General features: G+C 41.5%; 1 protein-coding gene across 3 annotated transcripts in view; it reads right to left on the bottom strand.

Moving 5' to 3' along the window:
* Positions 1 to 18,293, bottom strand: part of chn1 (chimerin 1) — a 243,940-nt gene that overhangs the window by 72,809 nt on the left and 152,838 nt on the right. The gene's annotated exons all lie outside the window — the stretch shown is intronic.

Here is an 18,293-nt window from a genome sequence, read left to right as displayed (position 1 = left end):
AAGATCAGATCACCAAAAATGTATATTTTAAGTAGTGTCTAATAAAAGGAAAGTAGGTAGAGACATGGTGAAGTATAGGGAAGAATTTCCGAACACAAAGCTTTGGCAACTGAAAGCAAAGCCACCAATGTTGGAGCAATTATAACTGGGAATGCACAAGGCCAGAATTAGAGATTTCTCAGTGGGCTGTAGGGCTGGCAAAAATTAGGGAGGGGGAGAACCATGAAGAGATTTGCAAACAAGAATGAGAATTTTAAAGTCAAGACAATACTTGACCAACAGCCAATGTAGGCCTGCAAGCACAGGGTGATAGGGGAATGAGATTTGCTGTGGGTGAGTTAAGATATGGCCAGCTGAGTTTTGGATGGCCTCAAGTTTCCACGTAGGAGATCAGCTAGGAATGTGTTAGAGTTGTTGAGTTAATGGGGATGAGAGTAGGTGAAGACTAAAAGGTGTGAACATTTTCCATGACAAGCATCATGTACACATAGCACAAAGTGGCAAAGTAACTGCAGTGTGAGGGAACCACAAAAGTATGATCTATAGTATGATCTGTTCATGATCTATAGTAAAATGCAGATTCTTTTAGGTTACTTCAAGAAGTGGGATTATTAGACTTCAAGTGGGTGGGAACATTAATTTTCTCTTTGTTTTGACCATAAGAAATAGGAACAGGATATGCCTTTTGGCCCCTCCAGCCTGCTCCACCATTTAATAGGATCATAGCTGATTTAACATTCTTCACCTGATGAAGGAGCAGTGCCCTGAAAGCTCGTGATTCTAAATTCTTCCTCATCTCAATCTTGTATTGGCATCCTTTTATTCCAAGACTATGTCCTCTAGTCCTCTCCCATGATGGAGAACATCCTCTCTGCATTTACCCTGTAAAACCTCTTAAGAATCCCACATGTGTCAGTGAGATCACTTCTCATTTTTCTAAATTCTAATTAGTGCCAACCTGGTTAACCTTCGCTCGTAAGGCTCTATACCGGGGATCATCCTAGGGAACCTTTTCTGAACTGCCTCTCTCTAATGAAAAACTATCTTTCTTTAGTTAAGATGGACCATAACTGCTTTTTAGATGTGGTCTCACCAGTACCTCCCCTACTCATACTCCAACCCCCTTGAAATAAAAGCCAACATTCCATTAACTTTCCTGATTACCTGCTGCACCTGTGTGCTAGCTTTGTGCACAAGTATCCCCAAGTCCCTATGTGTTGCAGCTTTCTGCAGTTTTACTCTATTTAAATAATATTGTTCTTCTGTTCTCCTTTCCAAAATGAACAAATACACATTTTTGCCACTTCCTTTACCAATATCTCTTTGCAAACTGTTTGTATCCCTCTTGCAACTTGCCTTTCCACCAATTTTTCCCCTCATCTGCAAACTTGGCTACAGTACATTTGTTCCTTCCTCCAAGTCAGTGGATTAATAAATTAATGAAGCAGAAAACATATTAAAACAAAATCAATAAACTAATGGAGCAGTAGAAAGGATTTAATGACGTGATTGGCATCAATAAATTAATGACTTAGAATGCACAAACATACCAGCTAATCGACAAATTAATGGTGCAACAAATGTGAATTGGCACCCCTTCCTATTTTTGTAATTGCTGTTTCCTAACCTCCAAAGCTGCTAACTTGACTTCACGACTTTCAGTACTGTAATTTTCAAAGTATTATAATAGTTTATAGTTACTCACCAAATTTGAGGAAAAACTAAAAGTGTTTTTTAATTTGCTAAGAAATTTAAACATAGTTAACATGTATTCCTCCACTTCAGAATCTTGTGCCATACTGAAGATTCCACTGTCATTTTACTGGTAGTTGGAAAGCCAGAGCTTGAACTAACGCTACTCTTTAAAAAAATAACGTGAGGCAGATGGATGCTAAAATGAAGTCTGCTCTACATTAGGGAGCCCAAATACAGATTGACAGACCCTCCTCATTGAACACATCTGTTCAGTCCATAGACATGACCCTGAGCTTCTGGTTATCTGTAATTTTAACAGGGATGAGAGTGACCAAAGACAAAATGGTTTAAAATTTGTGGCCAAAAACAACAAAGTCTCAAAAGTTGTGACATGAAATTGTAAAGCTGCAAAGTCACTGCATGCGAGGGGCCAGAAAATATCACTTGTGGTGAAACGCATATGCTTCTAGAACACTTCAATTGGGTAGTGTTTCTAGAACACTTCAGTTGGGTAGCATTATAAAAGTACCATGAAACAAATGCAGTTGGGATTATTTTTGGATTCTAATTCTAACAACCATCAGATTTGGCTGGGATGCTGACTTTCCAGTTACCTCATCAAAACAGAGCAGCATATGAACCTCACCAAAGATCAGTGAGAGAGTGGGGAGGAGGAATGGGCAATGGGGGAGAAGGGGAGGTGAGGCAAGATGAGGCAGCGAGAGGAGAGGAAAATGGAAAAGGGGAGTATGAATGTGATGGAAGGAAGTCTCATATGGAAAAATAGGGCAAGAGATAGGGCCGTACTGAGAGGGGATATATCCGAGGGTTCGGCCACTGAGTCTATATGGGTAGAACTGAGAAATAAGGGGAAAATCACTTTGATAGGATTGTACTCTAGGCCTCCAAATAGTTGGCAGAAAATTGAGGAGCAAATATGTAAGGAGATTACAGATAGCTCCAAGAAAAATAGAGTGTAATAATCGGAGATTTTAACTTTCCCAACAGCCATAGTATTAGAAGGTTGGATGGAGAGAAACTCAGGAAGAATTTCTCATTCAGTATGTGGATGGCCTGACTAGAGGGGGACAAAACTTGACCTCCTCTTGGGAAATAAGGAAGGACAGGTGACAGAAGTGTTTGTGAGCAATCACTTTGGGACCAGTGACCATAATTCTATTAGTTTTAAGATAGATATGTAGAATGATAGGTCTGGCCCAAAAGTTAAAATTTTAAATTGGGACAAGGCCAATTTTGATAGTATCAGGCAGGAATTTTCAAAAGTTAATTGGGGGGAGTCTGTGGGAAGGCAAAGGGATGTCTGATAAGTGGCAGGCTTTCAAAAGTGTCTTAGCCAGGGTTCAGGGTAAACACATTCCTCTTAGAGTGAAGGGCAAGGCTGGCAGAAGTAGGGAACCCTGGATGACTCGGGATATTGATGCCCTGGTCGAGAAGAAAGAGGCACATGACATTCATAAGCAACTGAGATCAGATGAATCCCTTGAAGAGTATAGGGGGTATAGGAGTAGAGTTGAGAGAGTAATCAAGGAGGGCAAAAAGGGGACATGAGATTGTTTTGGCAGATAATGCAAAGAAGAATCCAAAGAGCTTCTACAAATATATAAAGGTCAAAAGAGTAACAAGGGAGAGAGTAGGGCCTTTTAAGGATCAACAAGGTCATCTATATGTGGATCCACAAGAGATGGATGAGATCCTAAATGAATACTTTTCATCAGTACTCACTGTTGAGAAAAGCATGGGTGTTAGGGAACTTGGGGAAATAAAGAGTGATGTCTTGAGGTGTGAACATATTACGGAGGTGGTGGTGCTGGAAGTCTTGAAGCGCATCAAGGTAGATAAATCCCTGGGACCTGATGAAGCGTATCCTAGGATATTGTGGGAGGCTAGGGAGGAAGTTGCAGGTCCCCTATTTGATAGTCATGGGTGAGATGCCTGAAGATTGGAGAGTGGCAAGCGTTCTGTCTTTGCTTAAAAAGGGCTGCAGGGAAAAGCCTGGGAACTGCAGGCCAGTGAACCTCACATCTGTGGTGGGTAAGTTGTTGGAAGGTGTCTACAGGCATTTAGAGATGCAAGGACTGATTAGGGACAGTCAGCATGGCTTTGTGAGTGGAAAATCATGTCTCACAAATTTGAAGGGGTAACCAAATAAGTAGATGAGGGCAGTGCAGTTGATGTTGTCTACATGGACTTTAGTAAGGCCTTTGATGAGATACCACATGGTAGGTTGTTGCATAAGGTTAAATCTCGGATACACAGTAGTTGTAGAGGGTTGTTTTTCAAACTGGAGGCCTAAGAGCAGCAGTGTGCCTCAGAGATCAGTGCTGAGTCCACTGTTATTGGTCATTTATATTAATGATTTGGATGAGAATATAAGGGGCATGGTTAATAAGTTTGCAGATGACACCAAGATTGGTGGCATTGTGGACAGTGAAGAAAGTTATCTCCGATTGCAACTGGATCTCGATCAACTGGGCCAGTAGGCTGACGAATGGCAGATGGAGTTTAATTTAGACAAATGCAGTTTGGTAGACTGAATTAGGGCAGGACTTATTCAGTTAAAGGTAGGGCGTTGGGGAGAGTTACACAACAAAGAGATCTCGGGATACATGTTCATAGCTCCTTGAAAGTGGAGTCACAGGTGGACAGAGTGGTAAGAAGGCATTTGGTATGCTTGGTTTCATTGATCAGAACATTGAATACAGAGTTGGGACGTCTTGTTGAAGTTGTACAAGACATTGGTGAGTTTTGGTCACCCTATTATAGAAAGGATATTATTAAACTAGAAAAAGTTGCAGAAAAGATTTACTAGGATGCTCCTGGGATCTGATGGTTTGGGCTTTAAGAAGAGGCTGGATAGACTGGGACTTTTTCCTCTTGAGCAGAGGAGGCTGAGGTTGATCCTCGAGGTCTACAAAATAATTAGGGACACAGATCAGCTAGATAGTCAATATCTTTTCCCAAAAGTAAGGGAGTCTAAAAACTAGATGGCATAGGTTTAAGGTGTGAGGGGAGAGATACACAGGTGTCCAGAGGGCAATTTTTTCATATAGAAGGTGGTGAGTGTCTGGAACAAGCTGCCAGAGGTAGTAATAGAAGTGGGTACAATGTTGTCTTTTAAAAAACATTTAGTTATGTGGGTAAGATGGATATAGAGGGATAGGGGCCAAATGCGGGGATTAGTTTAGGAGTTTAACAAAAAGGGCAGCATGGACAAATTGGACCGAAGGGCCTGTTTCTATGCTGTAAACCTCTATGACAATGAGTCGAAGAAAGCCATTGAAAAGGGTTTAACTGTTTTTCCTCTCCATTTGGTATTGTTGTTCCAGCAGTAGTTTGTAGACATAAAAGCCAGGTCCCGGAGGAGGGTTTTAGAAGGGAAAAATAAAAATATTATTTTTCCTTCTAAAAGCCTCATATGCATAAATAAAGCTGCAAGTGGTGGAAATGAGAAATGTTGCCTGTTGCTCACACACTCACTCTCTTTCCCTGGGTATCCTCCTTCCTCCATGGATCCCCCCTTTTCTTCCTCAAGTCTCTCTCCCTCCCTCCTATCCACATTCCCCCTCTGTCACTGACACAATGGAGCTGCTTTACCTGCTGCCATCTTAGTCTCTCTCCTTCCTCCAAATTTTCCAATGGCAGAGCCAAAATGCCATTTCCTTTCTCTTTCATCTTGAAAGAATGTCCTGTAACTGGGAGTGGGGTGGGGGTGGAGAGGGAACTGTTCATTTATAAATTTTAAAAAACTCACCTCAGTGCATCCTCTCCCAGACTGCCTGAAACAACTTCCTCCACTTCCCTTCTTTCCTCTACCCAATAAAAAAAGTCAACGGCTTTCAGAAAATAAGTAATTCCAAAGAAAGTAAAAAGAGGTGTCAATTGTCCATTGACTCCCAGGTTGAGGTTCTGATCTGAATAGAATTGTTTCCATCTCTTTCTCTCTATGTTCAACTCCAGGAAAAGTTTATTTTGGTTTCAATTCTCAGGTCTTTCTCATTGTTGCTCCAGCCGCTCCAAAGGTTTCCTCCCTTTCACTCTTGCTTTGCCATCAGTTATAGATTTTGTTCTAGGAGGAACAGCGAGAGTACAAAGGAGGGAATAAAAGCTGGAAATGCTCTGACTCTTCATACAGACTTGAAATTTTAACTGTTTCTCCCTCTACAGATGATGCCGAACCTGCTCAGTCTTTCCAGTATTTTCTGTTTTTATTTCAGATTCCTAGCATTCGTAGTTTTCTGCTTTTATATTCGAAAGTAGGGAACTTATGATTGGAAGAATTGGAGCAGCAGCATGGGAGATAACGAATCTGCGATTAGAGAAGATGCTCCTCACAGATTCTGTCTCTCCATGCTTGCTGTTCCTCCAATAGTTCTGTGGCAGTTCCCAATCTCATTGAGCGCAAAGATACGATTTTTTAAAAAACTTAGCCCCGAAGATCAGAACATGCATTTAAAATGGTGAATTCTAAGAAGTCGTTGTCAAAAATCCACCAAATGTTGGAAATTTCTTACCTGTTTTAAATCTCATCTCTTTGCTCTCGTACTGGCCTGTCATTGGTCTCTTGCACTGTTCCAGTTAAACTCAATGTATGCTCAAGGAACAGCACTCATCTTTTGTTCAGGTATTTTACAGCCTTCTGCACTTAAGAGTTCAATTTCGGATCATAAACTTAGACCTCCAGCATCATTCATTTTTTGTTTCAACTGATTCTGGCTTTTTGTTTTTGCTTTCAGATGGCAGTTGTTCATTGTCTATCATTCACCCTCCTCTCAACACAACTTTTGTTTCTTTATCAACCTCATTACTACTCCCTTTGACCTTGTACCACCAGCTATTTTATTGTTCTCTCCTATCTTCCAACATATCACAGACCTTCCGTTTTATTCTTTTACCACCTTTCCTCCTTTAACAGTACGGTGGCACAGTGGTTAGCACTGCTGCTTCACAGCGCCAGGGACCCAGGTTCGATTCTCTGCTTGGGTCACTGTCTGTGTGGCGTTTACACATTCTCCTTGTGTCAGAGTGGGTTTCGTCCAGGTGCTCCGGTTTCCTCCCAAATTCCAAAGATGTGCAGGTTAGGTGGATCGGCTATGCTAAATTGACCCTTAGTTTCAGGGAGACTAGCTAGGGTAAATGCATGGGGTTATGTGGATAAGGACTGGGTGGAATTGTGGTCGGTGCAGACCTGATGGGCTGAATGGCTTCATTCTGTACTGTAGCATTCTAACTTGTGTAAAAGGGATTACATTTTTAACTATTCCCAGTTTTGCTAAGTGGTCACTGACCTGAAATGTATAACATGTTTCTTTCCACAGATGCTGAGCTGCCAACTATTTCCATTATTTTTCTGTTTCTATTGCAAGTCAGCTGAAACTCCAAATAGAGTTGCAGTATTAGGAAGAGCTGGTAGTGAAATATCTGGAGATCAAGTTTTAAAAAAATGGCAGAAAGATGTGAATAGGTTATGCCACAGTGCCCTTGCTGGTTGGAGGCTTGAATTTCAGCCACATATATCCAGTGAGGTGCATTTGCCAATTGGCCCAGATGCCTACTGGTTGGCAGAAAGATAGGCCAGATAGAAAGGGATGGATGTGACTGTCAGGGAAGATGAGCCCAGACTACGGAACTGGCCCCATGTCAGTCTTGTGAAACCCAGAAGAGCATTCCAGCTACTTTTGACCCTTTCCCTTGTCCGCCAGTCTTTACTGAGCACTGTCTATGTTATACACTCTGCCCAGTTGGCTGTTACAGGACTCTGATTTATATGAATTCATGAGCATTTGTCACCCAGGAAATCTCTGCAAGTAATGTGGTGGACTGTAGGATGTAATGAAGAGGCAAGACTACTGCTGAGATTTTAACTCTACGACCACTCCATTTCTGCCAGGCAGAGGGAACTAAAATTGCCTCTCTGATATGCAATGTCACCAATGATCAAATAGTAATATATTCAAAATCTTGCATATAGCATACACTTCTTATAATGTCTCATTTATTTTCTTTAACATTTTTCTGTCACATTTTGTTAATAACAATTGTATTGATATGAAATGGCAAATTCTTTAACTTACTTTGACAAAGCTGCAGAGCACTGTAAATGGACAGAATTTGACTTTTATAATTAAAAAACAAAATAAAAAAGTTGAAATGAACTTTGAGATGTACAAAATAATCAAGATAATGTTAGAGCTACAGAGAAAGTTCCAATTTGGATTGCAAAGCCAATGATCAGATTGTAGGGTTACAAAGACCAAAGTTTCCATGGGCAAAAACTGTTGTCATTTTGGGAAAGAGAATCTATGATGTTAAGAGCTTGGCACAAGAAGTGTGACAGCAGCATGATAGCAGGAAGGGTGTATAGATGCACAATTTTTAACTAGAAATTCATTAGAAAGAAAGATTAGGTCATCCTTGAAAGATAACAGAATTTTATCATTTTCATGCTAATACAATTTTACACAATAAATGCAGAGAACTTCCAACAATGATTTTGAAAACACTATTTTATTCTATTTTTTATTTGTTCATGGGACATGGGCATTGCTGACCAGGCAAGCATGTATTGCCCATCCCTAATCATCCTTGAGAAAGTAGTGGCGAGCCACCTTCTTGACCCACTGCAGTTCATGTGATGTAGTTATACCTATAGTGCTGTTAGGAGTCATTATTGGAGTAATCTGAACAGAGCTGACAGCATAATCTTTAAAGAATCCCTATAGTGCAGAAGGAGGCCATTCAGTCCATCGAGCCTACGTCATCAGTGATCCCACCCAGGCCCTACTCTTGTAACCCACATATTTACCCTGCTAATTCCCCTGATACTAATGGACAATTTAGCATGGCTAATCCACCAAAACTGCACAGCTTTGTACTGTGGGAAGTAACTGGGGCACCCAGAGGAAATCCATGCAGACACGGGGAGAATGTGCAAACTCCACATAGTCAGTGATCTAAGAAGCCAGGAATCGAACCTGGGTCCCTGGCACTATGAGGCAGCAGGGCTAACCAGTGTACCCTGCTGTAACGGCTCCTTTGGCTATTTTTACAATATACACTGGTGTTTACAAAACATCTTTCATTTGATTTGCTACTTTCTTGCTGAAATGTGGTCTATGCGCCTGTTGAATAATGTTTACACTGAAGCATCAAATTATAATTTACTGCCATTCAGAGGAAAAAAGTCACATTTTCCTGGTAATATTATTGAAATAACCTTTACGAATTCTAACACCTCCATTTAAAATGTTAACACAATTGTAAAAAAAAATCTTATTCACAACAATATATGTAATAAGCATATATTCCTTGAAATTTACGAAGTAATTTCAGAAGTCTCCACGTTGATAATCCAAGTTATTTAATACTTACTTATGTACATCAATAAGTTCAGCTGGCTCTTGGCAATTCCTCACTGCACAGCAGCAAATTATTCCACCCCAGGAAGGGAAACTGACACTACCTGACTCACTCTATTTGGCAGATGATAGAATGACATTGCAAACTGTGAAGTGACTAGTTTGGCTTCTGATCTGTAAAAGGTGCAGTTGTATTGTTTAAACTTTAAAACCAGCCTATGGTTTAAAGTATTTCACTTTTAGAGTTCAGCATCAGCAAACAATCATGGCAAAGAACATTTTCAACTAAATTATCTCCAAAGTTTAGAAGTCACTATTAAAATGATCTGACTACTTTCAATCCATCCATTTGCAATTTAAATTGTATAAATTGAATTTTTGACAATTAGCCTTTGAATATCAAAATCTTCTCCACATAACTCACACCTATGATTTTTGAGTGCTCCAACACTCTCACTTGTGGAACCATAATAAACTATTTTTCTACTGAGCATTCTTATCATTGAACATTCCAGCATATTGAAAACATTGTCACCTGCATCCTAACTGTATTTGTATCCTTGCTAACTTCCATTGGCCTCCTATCTTCAAACTTTAAATTTGAAAATCCATGTCTTTAACTATAAATTCTATATGCCTCGTCCATTCCTATATTTGCAACTTCCTTATTTTCTAATATATCTGGTCTGTTCAGATTTTGGTCCCATGTACATTGTTTGTTTGCCCATCCACTCCATTTTCAGCAACAAGCCTGCAGTCACCTTGGAGCCAAATTCTGGATTCTCTCCATAAACTTTCTATCTTACCCCCTTTCTTTATACCTGTTTAAGGCTGATCAATTTGATCTGATTTCCATTCAATGCCCCTAACTCCTCTTTTACCACCACTTGTTTATATTTATTTCTCCACCATGAAGCATATTTGCATGTTTATTATATCAAAAATGTGACAGAACTGCATATTATTGTTTTCAGCAGGGAACAAAGGGACCTTGGCATGTTTGCCCATAGATCTATGAAAGTGGAAAGGCATATGGGACACTTATCATTCAAGGCATAGATTACAAAAGCAGGGAGGTCATGTTGGAACTGTACAGAACTTTTGTGAGGCTATAACTGGAGTATTGTATGAAGTTCCGGTCACCACATTATAGGAAGGATATGATTGCACCGGAGGGGATGCAGAGAGAGTCACCAAGATGCTGCCTGGGATATAACATTTAAGTTATGAAAGGAGATTGATAGTCTTGGGTTGTTTTTGTTGGAGCAGAGAAGACTAAGGGATGATCTGATCAAGATGTTCAAGATTATGAAGGACATGGACAGCATGGACATGGAGCAGTTGTTCCCCTTAGTTGAAAGGTCAATCATGAGGGGGCAAGTCAAGGTGGAGGGCAGGAGGTTTAGGGGGAATATGAGGAAGAACTTTTCCCCCTCATACTGGAGGGGGGGTGGGTAGGGTGGGGTGGTTTGGTTGGGTGGCATGTGGGAGTGTGGTGGAGATGGGGGTTGGGTGTGGGGGGTGGGTGGGTTGCAATTGGACGAAGCCTGAAAACATGGGGTGGGTTTGTAATGCAGACAGTATGTGAACTTCGTGCAGCTTCCTAATTTAAATGTTAGCAGAATGCAGCCTAGAAGTAAGCACACTACTGAGTTGTTGCAACTCAGCAGATGGGCCAAGTTCATGTGGAATAGTAGCACAAAGCAAGCTTGCAACTTATAAGAGATGATTCTGGTTGCAGAGGAGAAGGGTCTCTGAGCAGGAATAAGAGTAAATACAAAGCAATTGAGTGGAAAATAAGGTTCTGCTCTGGGACTCTGAGGAAGGGTCATCCTGAAATACTGGCTTTATTCTCTCTCCACAGATGCTGTGAGGCCTGCTGAGATTTTCCAGCATTTTCTGTTTTTGTTTCCGATTCCAGCATCCACAGTAATTTGCTTTTAGCTCTAACACAGCATTATGAGCTTTAGTGCAAAATGCGAACAGGAAAGGGCTTCTACGCAGAGAAGGCTTTCCAAGTAGGCACTGAGAAAGCAGTGGAAGGAGACGTCAATGTAAGCTTGAGGAACTTTGATGCACTGCAGGAAAAAGTTTAATGAACTCAAACGAGTGGTCAAGATCAATGAATGTATCTATAAAATATCATAAGTGAAATTTAACCCTTATACACTGCTCAATTTAGTACAATTCCTTCCCCTTTGCATAGCTACCAACATTCTCTACAAAACAAGACTCATAACTAACATTCATATCTTCATCTCACATTTGCATACTCAGCACTGCCACAAGTCTCACACCTACATTTCACAGCCTGCAATAACAACAGGCATCATCCAAACACACTGCACTACAGTCACATTCCCACTTTGATCTCTCCTGCAGGACACTGGAGTTCTATGAGGATGTGTCTAGGGCAGTGGATAGAGGAGAGCCGGTGGATGTGGTCTTTCTGGATTTTCAGAAGGTGTTTGACAAGGTACCTCACAAGAGGTTATTGCAGAAGGTGAGGGGACATGGAGTTGGGGGTAGGGTGTTAGCGTGGATAGAGGATTGGTTGTCAAATAGGAGGCAGAGAGTGGGGGTCAATGGGTGCTATTCGGATTGGCGGTTGGTGACTAGTGGGGTGCCCCAGGGGTCGGTGCTGGGGCCTCAGCTATTTACCATTTATATAGATGATCTGGAGGAGGGAACCGAGTGCAGGGTGTCGAAATTTGCTGATGACACCAAGATTGGGGGAAAGGCAAATTGTGCGGAGGGTGTGGAGAGTCTGCAGAAGGATCTAGATAGGCTGGGCGAATGGGCCAGGAAATGGCAAATGGAATTTAATGTTGGCAAGTGTGAGGTGGTCCACTTTGGTAGGAAGAATGGTAGGAAGGACTATTACTTACGTGGCGAAAAACTGCAGCAGGCGACGGTGCAGAGGGACCTCGGGGTCCTTGTGCATGAGTCGCAAAAACCCAGCTTGCAGGTGCAGCAGGTGGTCAGGAAGGCGAATGGGATGCTGGCCTTCATAGTGAGGGGGATTGAATATAAAAGTAGGGAGGTCTTGCTGCAGCTGTATAGGGCATTGGTGAGGCCGCAGCTGGAGTACTGTGTGCAGTTTTGGGCACCGCACCTGCGCAAGGATATTTTGGCCCTGGAGGGAGTGCAGAGGAGGTTTACTAGGCTGATACCGGAGTTGAGGGGATTGAGCTATGTGGAGAGGCTGAATAAACTAGGCTTGTACTCGTTAGAGTTTAGAAGAATGAGGGGAGATCTCATTGAGACGTATAAGATGATGAATGGGATGGATAGGATAGAGGTGGAGAGACTCTTCCCGCTCAAAAAAGACAGTAGGACTAGGGGGCACAGCCTCAAGATAAAGGGGAGGCGGTTTAGAACGGAGTTGAGGAGGAACTTCTTCACTCAAAGGGTGGTGAATCTCTGGAATTCTCTGCCCGTTGAAGTGGTGGAGGCTGCCTCGCTAAATATTTTTAAGAAGCGGGTTGATGGGTTCTTGATAAGAGAGGGGATTAAGGGTTATGGGGAGAGGGCGGGAAAGTGGAACTGAGCCACAACAGATCAGCCATGATCTTATTGAATGGCGGGGCAGGCTCGAAGGGCTTGATGGCCTACTCCTGCTCCTATTTCTTATATGTTCTATATGTTCTTACAAGGTGACCCTTAACTGGGGACAGCAACACCTAATTGGCAAGAGCTGACATGGTTGCATGAACTCACTCCCAGGAAGGAGACAATGCTGGCCAACCTGCCTTCTCACAACCTACTTCCCCTTCATCTTACAATGCCTTCTGATAAAAGAGCTGCACATCTCGTTTGGTCCCGCTTACCTCCCTGCAACCCTAATGTTGCATGTTTTTTTCTTTTAGATACTTAAGAGTTTGTATTTGGTCAAGCATTGGTGCAGGAGCCAGAGTTAGAAAAAAACTGAACTGATGACAAGGAAACCACTCAATTTCAAACTCACAGCCACCAACTCAAGTAATTGGCACTGTGTGTACTTTACAGGGTGGAATAGAGGTGAGGGTGGATGTAGTGAGTTACCAAACATGAATGACCTGCAGTCATGACATGGGAAAAGGGTCATAAGAACTTTAAACCATAAGAAATTGGAGCAGTAGTAGACTTTAAAGCTCCCTTGAACTTGTGCCTCTAACACAGCATTATGGGCTTTAGTACAGCAGATGAACAGGAAAGGTCCTTTATTCACAGGAGGCTCTCCAGGTAGATATCAATTCTAGGTAGACATCAATTCTAGGTAGGATTAATTCAATCATGGTTAATCTTTGGGCTCAATTCCATATTCCTATGTGCTCCTATTCTCATTGATTCTGCATTAGACAAAAAATCCATATTAGCCTTGAATATATTCAACTCTGGGGCATAGAGAATTTGAAAGATTCACAACCCTCTGAATGAAGAAATTTCTCCTCATCTATTATTGCTGTATCATTTCCCATGCAAGTATATCCTTCCTTAAACATAGAGACCAAAACTGCACATAGTACTCTGGTGTGGTCTCACCAAAGCCCTCGACCACTGTAGCAAGACTTCTTTATTCTTGTACTCTAATCCTCTTGTAAATAAAACATGCTATTTGTCTTAATTGCTTGTTCTACCTGCATGCTAACTTTCTGCATTTCTTGTAAGAATATAACCAAGTCCCTCTGAACACTGACATTTACAAGTTTCACACCTTTTCAAAAGTATTCTGCTTTTCTATTCTTACTACCAATGAATGATCTCATATTTTCTCACATTATATTCCATCTGTCATTTTGTTGCTCATTCACTTAACCTGTATATATCTCTCAACTTGTGTCTTCACAGCTTAAATTCCCACCTTACTATGTTTTGTGGACAAGTTTCAATATATTATTCTGTCTCTTGGTCTAAAATATTAACATAGATCGTAAATAGCTGAAGCTCCAACACTAATTCTTGCGTCACCCAATTAGTCACAGCCTGCCAACTTCAACATACCCCATTTATCCAGATTCTTTACTGCTTGTTGGTTAACCAATCCTCAATCCATACTCTATATTACCTCCAATGCCACAAGCCTTTATCTTATGCATTAACCTTTAGTGTGACACTTTATTAGATGTCTTTTGGAAATCCAAGCATTTACAAATTTCCCTTATCTATCCCACCAGTTACATCCATGTGAAACTCTAATAAATTTATCAAACATAAAATCCCTTTCTGGAAGTATTTTGGTAAAGTGGATAGCATTTTTGCCTCTGAGCCAGAAGCTCTGGGTTCAAGTCCCATTCCAGGATTTGATGGCTAAGGAAGGTGCGTTAAGAATATAGCCAAACAGGCTGTGTATCAACCTCAAGTCATTCCTACACATCTCAGTGCCCGCAGTAAGAGTAGGAGGAATTCCATGTGATGGAAAGGAAGTTGGAGACTTGACCATCACTCTCCAAAACTGTAGACCATAACCTGCATGTTAAAATGCATATTTTCACAGCAACATTCTGTCCCCAATCCATGTATTTTCATTTAAGTCCACAGCCGTAGTTACATAATTTGCCAGAAGACTGACTCAAGCCTGGTTTAAGTGGAGCACTGTCATGAATGTGCCAGCAGGTTAGAAGCCATCAGCATTTCAGAAGTACTTCACAGGATGTGAGTCCCAATAACAAGATTAGGAACCACCAGTATTCCAAAAGGTAATTCACAGGATGGGAATCCCAATTATGAGATTAGCAGTTGTAAATGACCAACAAGAAATACATCATCCTGCTAAGAGGAAATGCGATGGTACCATTCAAGGAAGACATACACATGATGTTAGAACTAACAGATGCTAAGAGGACAGACAGCCAAATATATAGAGTATCTAACGGAAACAATTATATAATTGGCAACCTTTTTTTGGAAGCAGAGGCATTATCCATCTAGCAGAGTCCAGCTAGCAGCCTGTAAACTGGCTGGCAGACAAGCAAGCAAACATGCAGAGTACCTTTGTAAAGACAAGACGTTCCCCAGAACTATTACTCCATCGTAGTAGCTACAATGTAGTAACGATAAGCTGGCCTTTACTTGGAAATCTGTTGAATTAGATGTTGCTCGGGCAGATGGAAATCCTGAAAGAGCTCAGATCTTGTAAACATATTTTAGATCAGAAGGGTAATTCCTACTTAAATTGCAAGGGTGTGTTTAGTAGTCTTCTAGTAACCATCTTAGATCATCATGGTCCTGTTTGTGTTTATGTGTCTTTTTGTTGTAATAAAGAGTCTTTAAAAAGATGGCACAGGTATTCTCCCTAAATGTCACATTTGGTCGCTTTCACCATTCCTACAGACAAAATTATACACCATGTCCCAAGTTGGGACACCCTCGCAGTTACTATCAGCTGCGTTCTTGACAAGCAGATTCTAATGGAATAGCTCCTTCTTTCCCCAGTGCTTGTGCTAGTGCCCCATGAATTGAAACCCCCTCTTCCCCACACTATTCTTTGAGCCATACATTTAATTCTAATATTCTGGACCCTGTGCCAATTGGTACATTGCTCAGTTAATAATCCAGACAGTATTACCTTTGAAGTTCTGGATTCTAATTTGGACCCAACTAGTAGAAAACCATTTTCATTCTACTCAAGTCATTGCTCCTTGCATTAAAGCATGATAACTTGATCCTTCTCCACCTCCCACCACTCCAAGTTTGTCTCCAGCAAGAAGGTTTCCTCCACCCTGGTGCGTAAATGGGAAAATACTGGACTCAGTCACAATGCGGCATCTGACTGCTGATGTCTTGGCTTCTGTTACAATACAAGCAGAAACCAATCAACATTGGAGTGCTGCAGTGGAAGTTCTGAAGCTATTTCATGACTGAGGTCATAAAATTTCAGCTGGTTGATATGCAATGTAGTTTGATACTACACAGCTAAGATGCAACCATCATAGCTGTGGATAGGTCTTGCAGAATCTCGCAGTAATCCAGAAATCTATTCTCCAACAGATTATTAGGATTACTGAGATGTTGTCTCATGTGGATAGCAGTGTCTCTGTGCAGCCCAAAACTGCTCTCCTTTGTTCTTGTACTGCTGCCTGTCCAACACAGGAAATTAGGAACAGTAGTACACCATTCAGCCCGTTGAACCTGTGAACATGGTTGATCAGACACTTCAATGCCTTTTACACATACAATCCCCATGGCCCTTTATGTTATTGTTAATCAGAAATCTAACAGACTGGGTAGAGAAGATTCACAACCCTGTGTGTAAAGAAATGGTACCCATATGCGGAACAAGTAGGGTGGAATTTTATCAGCACATCCGCCCAAGTTTCATATGATCCCGCCTGAGGCCAACAGAGAATGCCGTTCTCCGAACTTCACTCGCCTGGAATCGGGGCAGGCGTGCCAGTAAAATTCCAGCTGTAGTCTAACCAACAACTGAAGTCAGACCAGAGTGTTCTCTAAATGCAACAACATTCCTTGTCAACTTCACCAACTTTAAAGAGCTCTAGAAACCATCAAGCACTTCTACAAACCTAAATACAGCCAGCAGAAATTAATCAGCAATCTAACCTGAAAATGGTTGGTAGTCTCTTTAAATAGCACTGGTAGGAGAGGTCATTCAGCTGTGTGTATTTGGTAAGGTTGAAAATGATAGAGGTGACATCAAATTGTTAAAAAATGAAACTGCTAAAGAAATCAGCATAAATGAACTGAACTGGTAAAAACAAACCTTCCATTTTGACAGTAGAATAAATATGCATGCAGAAGTATATACCTCAAAAACTGAATATTTTACATAGTTTTTCAGAAAACAATATTCTTGGCATTAACTTTAGTAGTGCATCAATTTTTTTCCAGGCAGCAAATGTCCCAAAGTTCAATGTGCAACAATCACAAGAGCAAACACAAGTTTTTAAAATAGAAATATGTTGCTACTTCAAAAAACCCAATAATTTTCTTCAGTGAATCAGCCCCTTGCTGTTTATAATTTTCATAAATGACCTGTATGAGGAAGGGGAGGGATGGGTTGGTAAGTTTGCCGGCGACACGAAGGTTAGTGGTGTTGTGGATAGTCTGGAGGGATGTCAGAAGTTGCAGCGAGACATAGATAGGATGCAAGACTGGGCAGAGAAGTGGCAGATGGACTTCAGCATGGGTAAATGTGTAGTGGTCCATTTTGGCAGGTTCAATGGGATGGAGGAGTATAATATCAAGGGTAGGACTCTTAGCAGTCAAGAGGATCAGAAGGACCTTGGGGTCCGGGTCCATAGGACTCTTAAATCGGCCTTGCAGGTGGAGGATGTGGTCAAGAAGGTGTATGGTGTACTAGCCTTCATTAATCGAGGGATTAAGTTTAGGAGTCGGGAGATAATGCTGCACCTTTATAAGACCCTTGTCAGACCCCACTTGGAGTACTGTGCGCAGTTCTGATCGCCTTACTACAAGGAGGATGTGAAAGCTATTGAAAGGGTGCAGAGGAGATTTACAAGGATGTTGCCTGGATTGGGTGGCATGCCTTATGAGGATAGGTTGAGGGAGCTCAGTCTTTTCTCCCTGGAGAGACAAAGGATGAGAGGTGACCTGATAAAGGTTTATAAGACGTTGAGAGGTATAGATAGGGTGGATTCTCAGAGGCTTTTTCCCAGGGCTGAAATGGTCATTACGAGAGGACACAGGTTTAAGGTGCTGGGGAGTAGGTACAGAGGAGATGTCGGGGTAAGTTTTTCACTCAGAGGGTGGTGGGCGAGTGGAATCAGCTGCCGTCAGTGGTGGTGGAGGTGAACTCGTTGGGGTCTTTTAAGAGACTTCTGGATGAGTACATGGGATTTAATGGGATTGAGGGTTATAGATAGGCCTGGTAGGTAGGGATATGATCAGCGCAACTTGTGGGCCAAAGGGCCTGTTTGTGCTGTAGTGTTCTATGTTCTCTGGTGTTTCTAGCTCTAAATAATTATATTCCAACAGGTGGTTAAAGCTAGAGCACAGTATCAAGAAAAGGACAATTTTTCATCTGTTGTGGAAATTAAGTAACACAAGTCAAAATAGACATAGAAACATACAAGACAGGAGCAGAATGAGGCCATTTGGCCCTTCAAACCAACTCTGCCATTCATTACGATTATGGCTGATCGTCCAATTCTAATCCTGTTTTTTTCCCATAACCTTTGATTCCATTCGCCCCAAGTGTTATATCTAGCTGCCTCTTCAATATGTTCAATGTGTTGGCATCAATTAGTTCCTGTGGTAATTAAT

This window comes from Carcharhinus amblyrhynchos, chromosome 11, assembly GCF_965287045.1.
Source record: "Carcharhinus amblyrhynchos chromosome 11, sCarAmb.v2.hapA, whole genome shotgun sequence".
NCBI classification, from domain to species: domain Eukaryota; kingdom Metazoa; phylum Chordata; class Chondrichthyes; order Carcharhiniformes; family Carcharhinidae; genus Carcharhinus; species Carcharhinus amblyrhynchos.
This window is presented reverse-complemented; position numbering and strand designations above follow the sequence as displayed.